Source organism: Olea europaea, chromosome 12, assembly GCF_002742605.1.
Source record: "Olea europaea var. sylvestris chromosome 12, O_europaea_v1, whole genome shotgun sequence".
Classification (NCBI taxonomy): Eukaryota; Viridiplantae; Streptophyta; class Magnoliopsida; order Lamiales; family Oleaceae; genus Olea; species Olea europaea.
In genome coordinates, this window is record NC_036248.1 from 21,919,441 (window position 1) to 21,933,921 (window position 14,481).

At 33.1% G+C, this 14,481-nt stretch overlaps 1 pseudogene; it reads right to left on the reverse strand.

The window, feature by feature from the left end:
* Positions 1-4,591: 4,591 nt before the first annotated feature.
* On the reverse strand, positions 4,592-12,657 carry LOC111406775 (annotated as a pseudogene).
* Between the last annotated feature and the right edge of the window lie 1,824 nt (positions 12,658-14,481).

A 14,481-nucleotide genomic window follows, 5' to 3' on the forward strand; every position in this document is an offset into this window, starting at 1 on the left:
ATACCAGCAACAAATAGCAACTTCTTTTGCTTTTCATATAAACAGTGTTCACAAAATGACACTTTTTCAACATTATCATTTCCTAGGCAACCTTGTTTCTAATGGACAAGCAGGTTTTTATCACTTATGTGTCCCAACCTTTTATGCCATATTTCAGCTTTAACACAATCTTTCCAATTCCTTTACTTTTACAAGGAAAATCATTTCCCAGCTACTTGTCCCCCATTAGTTTCATAAAGTTCAGAAAAGCATTCTTTGTGAGGTGACATATGGAAAGTACACCCAGATTCAAGTATCGAGTCAATTTTTATTGGGAGTTGATGGGTCACATAGACTTTTTCATTTGAGGCTACAACTTCTTCATAAGCTATAGCAGCTCGACCTTCAACTTTATTTGTATTTTTTAGTTCCTCAATCCTTTTTATACAATCTTTAATACAATGACCCTCTTTTCCACAAAAATAACATTTTTGCTTTTGGCCTTGCTATTATTCTTTATAAATTTCGATTTGCCCCTTTGAAAAGATGTAGAGAAATCTCTTGTTTTTCCAAAATTTTTATTCAAGTAATGATTATTATTATTATTCTTCTTTAAGGAATTATTACCCTTAACATTGTAACCTACTCAAGTTATGGAAGTTTTAGATTCACTTTTGAACTCAAGATCTTTATTCCTTAAAGAAGTAGTAATAATATCAACAGTTATAGAAGTTCTACCATATTCAAGGGCTTGTTTCACTTCTTTATATTTATCTGGTAAAGAAGATAACAGGGCCACATATTTTTGGTCATCAGATAAAGTCTCAACACTATTGGTGATATCTCGAGATAGTTTAATCAAGATTCATCTCAAGATCACAATTATGATCAAATTTGAAATTGAAAAATTGTTTCCACAAGTAACATTTATTGGGAAGTGTTTTAGTTTGATAGAGTGACTCAAGTTTTGTCCAAATTTCAACTGCAATGGTGGTTTTCCCTACCCCCTAATCACACTGTCTGAGAGATGCAAGAAAATAGTGCTCTATGCAATTTTATCTTGTTCATTTCTTCTATTTTCAGTGACCTCTTCACCCCAAGATTCATCAATGGCTTTAACACATCTTTGTTGCATTAAAAGAGCTTTCATCTTTTGACTCTAGAGACTATAGTCTCCTTTACCGTTCCAAATTTCAATGTCAACTTTTGTACTTGTCATAGTTTTTGAAGATCTCATTATTTTTTAAAAGCAATGGCAAGTTAAAGTACAGTGTGGAGAATAATACTTATAAGCACAAAGTGTAAACACATAGAGTGTTGATGTGCAGATGCTCACAAAGAGGCACAATATGTATAACAGAGATTGCAGGTAAACAAATAACACCTCAAAACACAGACAGATACCTTCGAAAAACAAAATTTTAACAGCTATTTTTGAAGAAACCGTTAAATCCAGTCCCCAAAGATTCTAGGGTTCTCGCATAAAATCCTAGACAGAGGAAGATCCAGGTGGGTTTCAATCAAGAAGATTAAAAATATATCACTAGAAATGAAGATTAATGAGAGTTTTAGGGTTAGAAACTCGTTACCAACACGTCTCAAGCCAAAAATGTAAAATAGCGAATACTGGTCCATTCTACTTCTCCACTGAAAACAGCGATCAAGAACCCCAGTAAGCACAATCAAAGGTTCTGACCGTCAAGAACACTACAAAGGACCAGATCGAAGATTAAGCTGAGATCGAATGCTCTGATACCACTGTTGGTATATTTTTAGTCCCAAAAATTCACGACAAAGAGTAACCAGAAAAATCAACAAGAAAATCCAAGAATTTTTCGCCTGTAGGCCCAAATGTTCACCCAAAATGGGCTACTCACCACGTTGAACATCCACCGTAGTGGTTATCACTCCAATCCACTAGAAATAACTAGTAAAAGTTTCAATACAAGGTTACAAAACCAAGAATCACACAGATCTGCCCTCAAATTTCCCTTTATCTCAAAAAACCCTAACCTTAGAAACGGTTACACCAAGTAACCCTAACCAAACTGCTCAACAAGAGCAGAAATCAAAACCTCACAGAAGTTTTCAGAAAAATCGAAGGTTTTCGGAGAGAAAGACGAAGATGAAGATGAGAGAACCCTGGAAATCTCTCGAAAATCTGATTGCTCTGCCCAACGAAGAGTTATAGGGAGCATATATATCAGCATGCACCCAGCGGTTGTAAAGGCTCCATGTGTTATGATCTAAACCATCCAATTTGACAAAATGCGTTTAACAAAAGAAAACACGCATTTGTCCAATTTAAACAACTGGGTCACATTCTTTAATTGATCCAAAACTTGGGCTGCATCATTGGGCCTCCAAAAATGTCAAGCACTATTTTTAACAGTTGCTTAACATTAAAAACTTGCATTCTTAGTCCCTAATCGTTCACTAAAATAAATATAAGATATTGATTAAGAAAATATGATAATTAAACAAATAAAATCAATAAATGGTTGAGGCTATATGTTTCGGATCGCATCACACTACATGTATATGTAAATATAATGGTTTAAAATAATTTTATAATATATATAAAAAATTACAAAACATATCGAAAGGTCAATCCTTATACATATATTCTAAGAGATGAATTAATAATGTGCACAAATTTACTACCAAATATTCTCAGAAACAAAATTCTCATAAAAACTACAAACAACAAAAATTTTTGCTGTCTTGTTAAATAAAGACTCTTCAATTTGTAGAGTATTGAAAAGTTGAAATGAAAATCAAGAGGATTGTCCCAAAGTGTTAATTGAATCTCCAATAATCATACACGAATGACTCTAGTTTCTTAATTATACGTCCAATCAAAACCTAATGCTGAAATTACAGAAATTACCCTTGAATTAAAAAAAAAAAAAAAGAAAATGAAAAAGAAAAAGAAAAGAAACCGAAGTGTTCGTCAAAATAATCACGAAAGATGAAATGGAGCTTAAGATGGGCTTAATAAAAAGAGTTTGGTACCTCTAGGAGTCGAAAGTTTTCATTTCCTTCTATTGTAACCATGCTTCATATGGGAGATTAGGAACAAAATAAGGAGCACAACTAGAAGAGTTTGCTATAATTTCAAAATATTAGTACTAAGCTAAATCACTCACAGGGCAACTCTCCTTTGGCATGTCATTGGAGCAAGTATATAGAAGCACCATTGCATGCCAAGTAAGAGAAGCCCTAAGAGTGGTTCTTGCTTCGATTAGACCATTTGAATACATAAGCATCACAATCCCAATTCGTGGGTGAGAAACCAAGATATTTATACATATACATAAGCTGCTTATGTTTTTTCTTTGCACAACCCTAAATTTATTATATAATAACTCCATTGGAGCTAGAAATGGCATATGCTTTTGGATATCCTAAAAGGGTGCTTTATTTATCATTTTCCCTTGAAGAAATTAAAGCCCATTTTCAAGGATTTATATACCATGTTCCTCCTTGCCTTTGTCCATGAATTTAGAGGTAAAATTCGACAAAAAGATTTGAAAGAAGATGCTGTCAACCCGATGAAGTGTCTAATTATCAGAGGCTATGGATTGGCATATCCTTTGTTATATGCTTTCTTTTCTTGAATTGCCTTTTCAGAGATTGAAATGCTACATAAATACCTTCACAACATTTTAGTCAGGTAAATAAATCAGTTGGTCATTAATTTGTTAGATCACATTAGAGTACAATGAGAGCAGCTGTAATCCTATAGTCAATGAGAACCTCCCACACACATGAATCCCTTTTATTCTTAATTGCTTCCTTGTTAATACAAGCGTAAATCAAGATTAACAAATTCAAAAACGTTGGTTCTGCGAATACTTGTGAATTTGGGGTCAACAATTTGTCGATTCCAATGGAAAATCGAATAATTTGCACAAATTTCGAGAAACTCTTATTAGAATGTATATATGGAAAGCTAAAAATTAAATGATAGGTATCACTCAATCTGGTTAGGTTTAGATGTTTCTATTTCAGCTATGCAAAGGCTCTTTCATTTTTAGCCCCTTGTTTGTGCCCCATTATTTGGTTGCATTTTTTAATAGTAGATTGATGGAAAATGTGTGATTGAAAAATAAAAAAAAAATTTTGAATTTGCCTGTAATATTATTTTTTTGAAGAGCTCAATATATATATACACACGTGTATATGTGCAAATGGTAGGTCCTCATTCATCATTTGAATATAATTGTTGATCTCCATGGAAAAATAAAGAATAAGATTCTTTCTTTTTCATGTATCCTAAACCTGGGCACATAAAAAATACTCATTTTAGCTCTACTGAAATCTAAACATTATTCATAAATAGGGTTGCTAACTTGTGCTTAGTAGCATTTTAAACTCATTTGGCTTTAAAAAAAGCACTTGTGATGATAATATTCTCATTTCAATTTGGAGGGACCATGTAATTAACTCTCTCTCTCTAGATTAATTTCCTTCAGTGGGGATTTCTATCCTGGAGAATTCTTTTTCCCATGTACATTACAAACTAACAAGAACAGCTTAATTAAGTCCAAAGCTCATAATCAGCTTAATCAACTATGTCTAATTTCAAAGTGCTTACTTCAAGGAGGCTTTACCTGGAATGAAAGAACAAAAATGGATTCATGAAGGTTTAATTACTGAATCGCTTCCCAATGGTATGTTCCGGGTTCGGTTAGATACTGAAGATCTGATTTACCTCCCAAGCATCATAACAGTAGCTTGAGGATTATTTCCTGGACTGTTGAAGAACGCCGAGCCATCAATTACGAGTAATGAATCGATGCCTAGCACCTTGTAATTCTGATCCACAACCCTACCAACTTGGCTGCCTCCAAGGTAATGCCAATAGTCATCAGAATTTCGACACAAAATTCATCCATGGAACTTAGGTTAATTGGAATAGTCAAAATCATGTTCATTAGAGTTCGCATGGCTGCAAAGGGATAACGAAACGTTGAGAGAGATCTCGATTCCACAACCCTTCTAACGATTTCCAAGCCTTGAACACATCTTTGTATGTCTCTTGGATCATTTAAGTGGTTGAAAGTGACTCTTGGGTTGTCATTGGATCCCTACTTTGGAGCTTTAGATGGCTGGTCGAGAAAGGTCCCACAATCTTTTCTAGGATGACTCCAGCTTGAAGGTTCGCATATTGGTAAGGGTCGGGTCCCAGCATGGCTTCTTGCATACTTACATTGAAAGGGATTAGGAAAAGATGATCAGTCTACATTTTTTGTAACATTTCAGTTTCAAACCTAAAACTTTCAATAGAGGTAGCAATGAATCGGGTACAAATGAAAAATTGTGGACTTAACTGGCCAACTAACCTGATTTTCGAATTTTGAAACTTCTTGTGCAATCCTAGGTGTCCAAACCAACTTAAAAATCCACTAGCTGCTTCAGTAAAATGACCAAATTCTGTTATACCCACCACTTGAATAAGGGAAAGTTCAACGGGCTGAGGTGAAGGAATGAAGACAGAATTCATTGGGTTGTCAGATATTCCTTGGCCTACATTTGATTGATCCAATATCACTTTTATACCTTGGTTGCTGAGTTGCTGGGCTGGACCAATTCCACTTTGCATCAGCAGTTGCCGGCTTCCAAGCGCACCAGATGGTAAAATTATTTCATTCATGGCCCCATTGCTCAAATATGCCATATGCCTAATATCATTTGAATCTCTGAAATATTACCCCATAAACTTTTGGTTTTTGACCTGCATCATTACAAATATTTGAAGTTATCCTGGAATTTTCATGGTACTTCCTTCTCAAAACCAAAACTTCCAATATTGGGTGATCTAAAACTTAAATTCATGATTTTCATCTGTTATGGTATGGTATCAAACTAAAAGTTTGAATAGTTAAAGAAAGGAGCAACTGAGTCATAAAAAAATAATTAGAATCAACGACTTGAATTGCAACTGATATAAAGTTTGGTAGCACAAATTGGACATTACTGGAGTGTGGATGAGATTGAAAAGAGATAATAATAATAATAATAATAATAATAATAATAAAGTTTCAACTTTATTTTTGTCATATCTAGTAGTCTAATAGTGTGTCTACTAAATAAAGTCAAATAGTATATACTTTTGTTGATGATTGTAGGGTAGTCGATAAAATTAAGAAAAATTGCATATTTTTCCTCAGCCTATTATTCTAGTAGCAAGTTAGTCTCGACCTAGCAAATAAATTCTCAACTTTTAACTACAATTGCACAACAAGTCTTGAAGTCATTAAACCTTTAAATTTATGCTAAACTGTCATGTGAGACTTAGGAAAGCATTTCTCAATTCAAATTCCTAAAAGTTAGATAATAAAGTTTAACTTTATAAAGTTGGACATGTGAGAATACAGAGACAATATGGCATAAATTAGAAGATATCCATCATTGAAAACTAATTCTGCAACTATTAAATGTAAATTATAGAACTTGAGAGAAATTCACCTACAGGTTTATTCCTGAGCAAGATTTGATAAATTGAAATCTTTGTTGGATCAGCATACTCTAATAAACCAGAACTATGTCTATATCCATTTTGATCAAAAAATGTGCCACCAACTTTAGTTCCCGACAGATATTCACATGTAAAACCGTTATACCATGAAACCACGGCTTCAAGCAACCCTTCCATCACCGTCGATTGCCACGTCAGCATCGGTGGCTGAAACAGTACCACCTTCTTCTCCACCCATTCATATGACTCATTCACCAATCTTCGGTTTCATGCTGCCCGCCACCACGTAGTCAGGGCTGGCCCCGGTGAAGAAACCCACAATAATGGCAAAGCCACCACCCAAAAACCCTGCCGGGTGGTTGAAAATGCCGTCCGCGGAGAGGAAAAGCTGAGAAGCTGAGGTTGTGGAGGTGTCTGCTAGAGTTTCAGGGAAGCCACCAATGTTGTTTATGTTGGGATTTCCTTAAGGCAAGCCACCTCTTTCTAACAATAAAACTTTTGCTCCGCCTTGATAAAGTGTTGCCGCCAGTAAGCAGCCGACTTTTTCGCCACCAATTACTATGTAATTGAAGTACACTGTCGGTGAACCCAATTTAACATCTTTGGCAAATGATGAATATGGACTTGCAGAAAAAATTTAGGGAATCATAAAATGAAAAATCAGCATAATTACGCGAAATATTTATTGGAGTTTTTACATTTGTTGATCATTAGCAGGTACTTGCAATATGCACTGCATACAAATGAAATTGAAAATAAATCAACATTTTACATTCTTGATTTCTGTGTCAGTTCTCACAAGTTCATTTACGAACAAATTAATTCCAAAAAAGGGGCACACACTTGCCCATGTAAAGATCGGTGAATTGTGTTGGAAATTTTACGCTAATTACCTTTATTTCTATTTACCCACAAGATCATTTGTTGTTCAAGATAATATTAGCAAACAGGAAAAATAAAAAATATAACGCACAAATAAAACGGATCGTTAAAGCCTTCTTTATGCGTTGTTTCCTTTTTTATTAAGTTTGTTTTGGTTATATCTTGATGAATATAAATCGGATTTGAATTTCGTTTGTTGGTGAATAATCCTTAAGATTAGTATTCTCGACTTTATTCACTATCTTGATTTTTTTTTCATTTTTGGAAAAAAATTTCATCTCAATCATTAAGGTAATGAGTGAATATAACACTGTAGTATTTTTTTATTTTTAATTTTTATCATAGAGAATTTCCAAATAACCCAATTTTCGACCACCCACATACATCACCCCAAAACCATGGGATTCTTAAACATAATGTGATTACAAGAATCCAATGTACCCAAAAGACTCAAAATATCACTTATCATTTCAATGAATTCGGGCAATCATGTAACAAGAAGTAAAAAAAAAAAAAAAGACCCAAAATAAAAATCCAAAAGGGGGTTCGAAAAAATCCATTAAACTTTGTAAATGCTTTTTCTAAATTCTACACATTCCATACTAATAATAACATAATAAATACAAAACTCGTGCAACGCATGAGACACATACTAGTAATATAAACAACAAGAGAATGAAGTATAACAATAAATATAAATCTATCATTGACTCACCAAACCATGTAGCTACCTGCATGCCAAACACCTTATAATGTAGAAGAGAAATCGGAAATGGAATTCGATTAATTTGCTCTAATTTGTTACTGTATCTCTCCTTTCGCAGCCACACAATCCAGGTCTTAGATCTTGATTCCATCTCGTTGTAGCAGCCTCTAATAATAAATACAAATAGAGAGGCCCAAATTTGTCCTGTGGGCTGTTGGGCTTTTAATAAATAAATTCAGTTTTGGACCAAATTAGAAATCTAACGATCTCTGAATTTGACTTCTTCATTTTTTTGCCAGAGCTAGCATAGGAGACCATTCTGACTCTTCGAGTGCTGGCTCCGTCAGTGAGTTTAGGTGTAGAATATTTTATTATAAAAATGTGTGATTAAAAATAAGTTTGAAAAAAAGAGTTTTGTTTTAGTGGTTGTCACATTTATTTCTTTTTTACTCTTTAAATGTATGCCATACCAATAATACGTGTTATTTTGATTATTATTTATTTAATTAAGATAAGATGACTTAAATTTTTGTTTACATGAAGACGGGAAAGGGAATTTGGGAAGTACAGCTTCATATGTGAGATCATTACACGGTTGCATTAAGCACAATGTGAATTCTATTTTAAATTAAAGTCTTGAAAAATCTTTTAAATTCAACAAAAGTTTATAAAAGTTTTAAATTGAAAGTCTATACAAGTCTAAAGATTAAAAGAAAAACTGATAACAAATAATTCAGAATTTGAACTCCTAAAATTTCTGATTTATCCTTACTACTTTTGACTCTTAAAAAATAGAACATGATAAACAACTATGCTACTTAAATACCCCAACTGAAATTACATTGCCAGTAGTTAGAGTTCCAAAATTTTGTTAAGATTTTTTTTAAAGGATAATGATTTGAAATTCCTGCCTTCTCAACATTACCAAAAAAGAAAATGTGATTATTATACTTTTACAATTTTAATTTTCCGTTTTGAACCAAACAATTCATTTTCACCTGCAAGGTGATTTTCTTCAGCTGCAATTTCCTTGCCATGCTTTGCTTTGTTCTTCTTTGACTTTCCAGGCTCTAGCAAATTGTAACAAAATAAGGTCAATCAAATATGAAAAGTTTTATATGCCACTTGACAGTCTCTTTCAATCTCAAGTGGCCTTTGAAATTCAATTGAGAAAGTTCCTTCCTTACTCTATTAAAGAAGTCGGTATTTTGGATTCAATAACTTTGATATTTTCTCCAACACATGGTTGTAAGATCTTAAGAATAAAAAGATTGATTCAATCCATGAATGAGTTCTTAGATCCTTAAATGATGTTATGAATGTGTTATGAAGAAGAGGCGCAATAAACAAAGAAGAACTAGGGTGTTTAAGTAGTTTGGATAGTGTAAAACTCGTCAAAAATGCGAACTAGGGTGTTTTGTGCGTAAACCTATAGCTTGAGTGAGGAGCTAGTGACAGGCGACCGAGAGGCATTCTGTTTTTGTCACTCATTAAAAACATTCAATACCTATAAGATCCAGCCACTAATGAAGTTAAAGTATATAAAACTCTTGATTAAAACATACTCATAGTGTTGTAACAGTGAGATGAAACCAAGATCGAATAGTAACCTATGTAACCAAATAGTTTCACTAATGGTTGCAAATATGGCACGGTATTTCCACTTTGCACTAAATTTGGACCGTATTAAGTATTGCAAAATATAGAGTGCATTTTTTTCTAGAAAAAAGAGAATTTAAAAGAAAGTAGATTGAAGATCAATAGGGCAGCTGCTTTCCATTTCAAAATTAGAATAGGGGCCTTCTAGTTTAGGGGCACGCTATCATGTTGAAAATTTTTATAACCATCGAACATCGATAAAATTTTTCGTCAACAATCAGTCATTCCACAAAATTCAAAGTGCATTCCTACAAAAACAAGTGAAATGCTTAAGGAAAAACGAGTCAAACTTTGAATGAAGTCATTAAGAAATATTACAGCAATGCATCTACTTGAAAAACTTGTAAAGTAAATGAACTGCTTAGCCTTGGACCCTTAATTACCATCAGTTAGTTTTGGATCGCTGATCCCAAATGTTCTGTTGGAAATTATGTTGGTGGAATGATACCGAATTTACGGGTATCGTATATGCATTTTAGATACCGTATATGCAGCATACCGTATATGCAGTTTAGATACCGTATATGCAGTATACCGTATATGCACAGATTATATACCGGATTTGCACAAACTTGATTTTACGCATACAATCATAAACCATAATTTATTAATCTAATGTAGAACTAAATTATATTAAAGTATGTAAGGCACGTTAATTTAATAAATTTAAACATGAAAGCTGAAAATGAACAGAAACTTAAAAATTAACGACATGTTTATAACTTCATATAAATTTTTAACCCGAGGTCTGTGTAAACACAATGTCCTTAAAACAAATTCGCCCTCTCACCGTATGTGCTTAAGTTTTAATCCAAGTATCTGTTTCCTAGGATACAACGGTATATAGTAGAATCTGAGCATCCCAGATACTACTTTGGTGAACTGATCTAGTATCTGAACAATATCACCACAAGAACAAGACCTTACTGGACAAGGAATGCAAAGAAGAAACTGTGTATGCAGGAATGTAGGTGAGATTTTCGAGTGTGTTAGATTGCTGGAGAATGAGCCATTTTATAGGTATACTGCCCATTAATATTGTGACCATTGAAGTTTTTACAGTTTTAAAAGCTCAAAAGTCATTGGAGAAAGCCAAAAAAAATAAATTGCAAAACATGGGCTCTCCGAAAGGGCGAATTTTGCCTTGTTCGGTCTGACATTCGTGTGCGCAGGTCGCACCCGCACCCAACTTCAAGGTCCGAAGGCCATTTCGTTTCGTGATTTGCACCCCTCTGTGCGCGCACGTGGAGAGAACCTCTATGCTACACATGATTACACATCTCCAAAGTATAGTCATATATAAAGTGGTTTAAATTTCCTTGGTTTTCCTATGTGGGATAAATGCATTTTTTCCCACAAAATCAACTTCTAATGACCAACTTTGAGCTCCAATTTCTCATTCACCCGAGCTTCATTTTTGACAAATAAATACATGAAATCGATGTTCTTGCGGAGGAGAACACATATTAACTTTGATATTCCACATTGGACCAACGGGTCCCATCGAAAATTGTGTTAAAAGTGAGCTGCTCACTCAATTTTTTCCAACATGTTCTACCAAAAAAGTGATTGAATTAATAATAGATTATATAGAAACAAGTAAAATGAATAATTGTTTAGAATATGCTTATACTACATTCATCCAGTTGATTATAATAACATATTCCATATAAAGTCCATCCAAGTTTGGAGAAACTTTCAGCTAATTTTGGGTGTACACCAAGATTTCCACCATTTTAGGACTTAAAGAACTATGAACGATGATAAAGGATCATTTTACTTCTATTGACCTTCCACCAATAAAAAGTATCAATATCTAGTTCTCTGCTTTTACGAACATTCTATAAATATTTTCCACATCATTTTCCATCTCAACCCAATCTTTTATTATTTGTTTTTTCATAAACCTATAAACAAGAGCATCGCCCCTAGAAGAAGAAGTATCTCTATCAAAACTAAAAAAACTTAAAGAAGTCTAAAGTGATACTTGATTTTCCCAGAAACTCCTCCACATCCCATGAATCACTCATAAATAGACATTGGAATGGCTTTCAAAGCCTTAGTAATATTATTAGCAACTTCCTTATTCTTGTCGAGATCAACAAAATAATATTTAATGTAGTTCAATTTTTACGAAGGAAAATAGCAATAAGCAACAACTAATTCACATTTTCTATTTTACCTTAATACTTATCAAACTTCTTCTTCATATTAGAGGCTATTTCATCCACATAAAATCACCACTTAAATTTTATTCATTCAATTTGATTACAAAATTATAGATTTTGATGGTGCGATCAAACTAAATTTTTATCATTTACTTAAAACTGTAAAATACAGTCAGTAACTTAGATCGATCATGTAAAAAGATACTAGCATGCAAAGCTTGAATAATTATCGATAAAGATGAAAAATAATGATGCTTCTTGCTGGGAGTAGGGATAGGTTCTCATACATCAGAATGGACAAGACTAAAAAAAGGTGCAGAAGATAAAGAGTTTCTATTATTAAAAGATAGAGCCTTTTGTTTTTCCAATTGAAAAGATACACAATCAAGAGAGTTTAAATTAACTCTTCCTAAATAACCATTAGATGATAAAGACTGATCACGAGATAAATATGTATGATAGAGACGAGAATGCTAAAGATTGGAAGAGATAGTAGTTGCAAAATGTTGGATAAAACACGAATCAGGAATTGTAAAACGGAAAGCTCAAAAAACGACCAACTTTAAGCCCTGTCCCTACTAGCGAGACTTGTCTTTGAATCCTGCACATCATACCTTCGTTAGAAAGATTAAAACAAGACCATGTTCAACAAGTTATCCAATAGAAAGAGAGCTGATCCTAGTGACTACTAACCTGAGAATGAAACTCAGCAATGGATTAACTAAGCTCTTGATGCAAATGATACAATTTTGGCACCAACTCAAATTGAAGAGTAGCATCACTAGAACAATTGTATCGATTTGCCAAATTCTCTCTCTCTTTTGGCTCTGTTTTGTCTCCAAGAGACTATTTATTTTTAAGCAGCACATTGTATTATTTGGAGAGCATTTATACAATTTCGAGAGTTAAAACTTTGAAATATTGCAATAAGTTCTTTATATTTAACTCTTAATTTTACTATCCCCAAAAAAAATTTATTATTTTCCCTATCTTTTATTTCAATTAGCTTTTTTCTAAACAATTTTATTATTTTTAAAAATTTTTACATTGAAAATTGAAATACTTTGAATGCATTTAATTAGAGAGTAAGTTTGAGGCCCACTCACTAAATTAAAATATTAATTTAAAGAGTCCATTGGAGAATGATTTTAAAGGTTGACTATTTAAGAGAGCATCTCATGTTTAAAAAGCTTTTGAAAATGCTCTTAAAATATTAATTTAGAAAGTCTCTCAAAATATAATTTTAATGGTTGACTTTTTAAAATAGAGAGTATCTTATTTTTAAATTTTAAAATGTTTTTTTGGAGAAGTTCTAAGAACTTATTGCTTAACATTATAAACATTGCATTCATAGTCCCTAATCTCTAACTAAATTAAATACAAGACATTGATTAACAAAATATGATAATTAAACAAATAAAATCATTAAACGATGATAAAGTCTTGAGGCTATATGCTTCGGATCGCATCGCACTACATGACACAACCTGTCCCGAATCACCCTAGTGGACTCGAAACGTGACGTGCGTCGATGATAAATGCTGACTAGATGTCAAATCTACCACCAAGGTTGACTATGAGTTATTTAAAAAAAATGCGCCAAAATCAAATGTTTATATAAAACATAATGCGTGGGCCCAAATTATTTATTTCGTGCTTCATCAATATGAATTATAACACTCAACATGTCGTGTGGCTCTTATTCCGAAATTATTAGGCTCTTCCAGCTAAGAAGGATCAATTTTCACCTGTAGGAAAAATCGTGAAAAAATATATGAGTTGATAACTTAGTGAGTGGGGCAGTTCGAAAATAATTATACTTTTTCAATTTTACATTTCTATCAAAAATGGAGTTCATATCATTTAATAATTCACAAGCTACCATCATGTAATTATAACCCAAAAGTGAAATATTCACATAAGGTCATAAAATATCATCTCAAAATCATAATATAGATATCAGCTGATAACCATGCTATAATCTCATCACATCAAACATGCTGAAAAATTCATCAAAAATGTACCTTCTGACTGAAATATATAATCCGCCCATCTAGCTAAAAACTTTCGCTACCGGCCTTTGGCCCCTCCGTGAGCGAAAGTTGGTCTCAAAGACCTCTCATAATCAATTCTAGAACACGGCCAAAACCCCTCTATGAACTATATGTACACAGTCGAAACTAATATTCGATCAAGACCCTTCGTATAGGATAGAACACGGCCAAGGCCCTCTGTAAACTAAAAGAAGTACATAATCACGAGTACTTTTCTGGTCGATCTCAATATCACGTCTTACATGCTAAACAAATCTCAATATCACATATCTCATATACCAAGTCGCAAACGTACAATAAATAATCCTTGAAATTTCACATATATCATAATAAAAAAAATTTCCATAACAATCATATAATCGAACACATAATTGCACATATTTTGATAATATACTTAATTTAAATACTTAAAACATTTATATTTTTCCACTCACAGTACAATGTTCACAAAATCAACCCGATTGGTAAGTTGTTCTGATATCAGTATCGTCGCCTGAAATACGATATAATTTTTAAATAAACAATTCATTACTTTAAATAATTTCAATA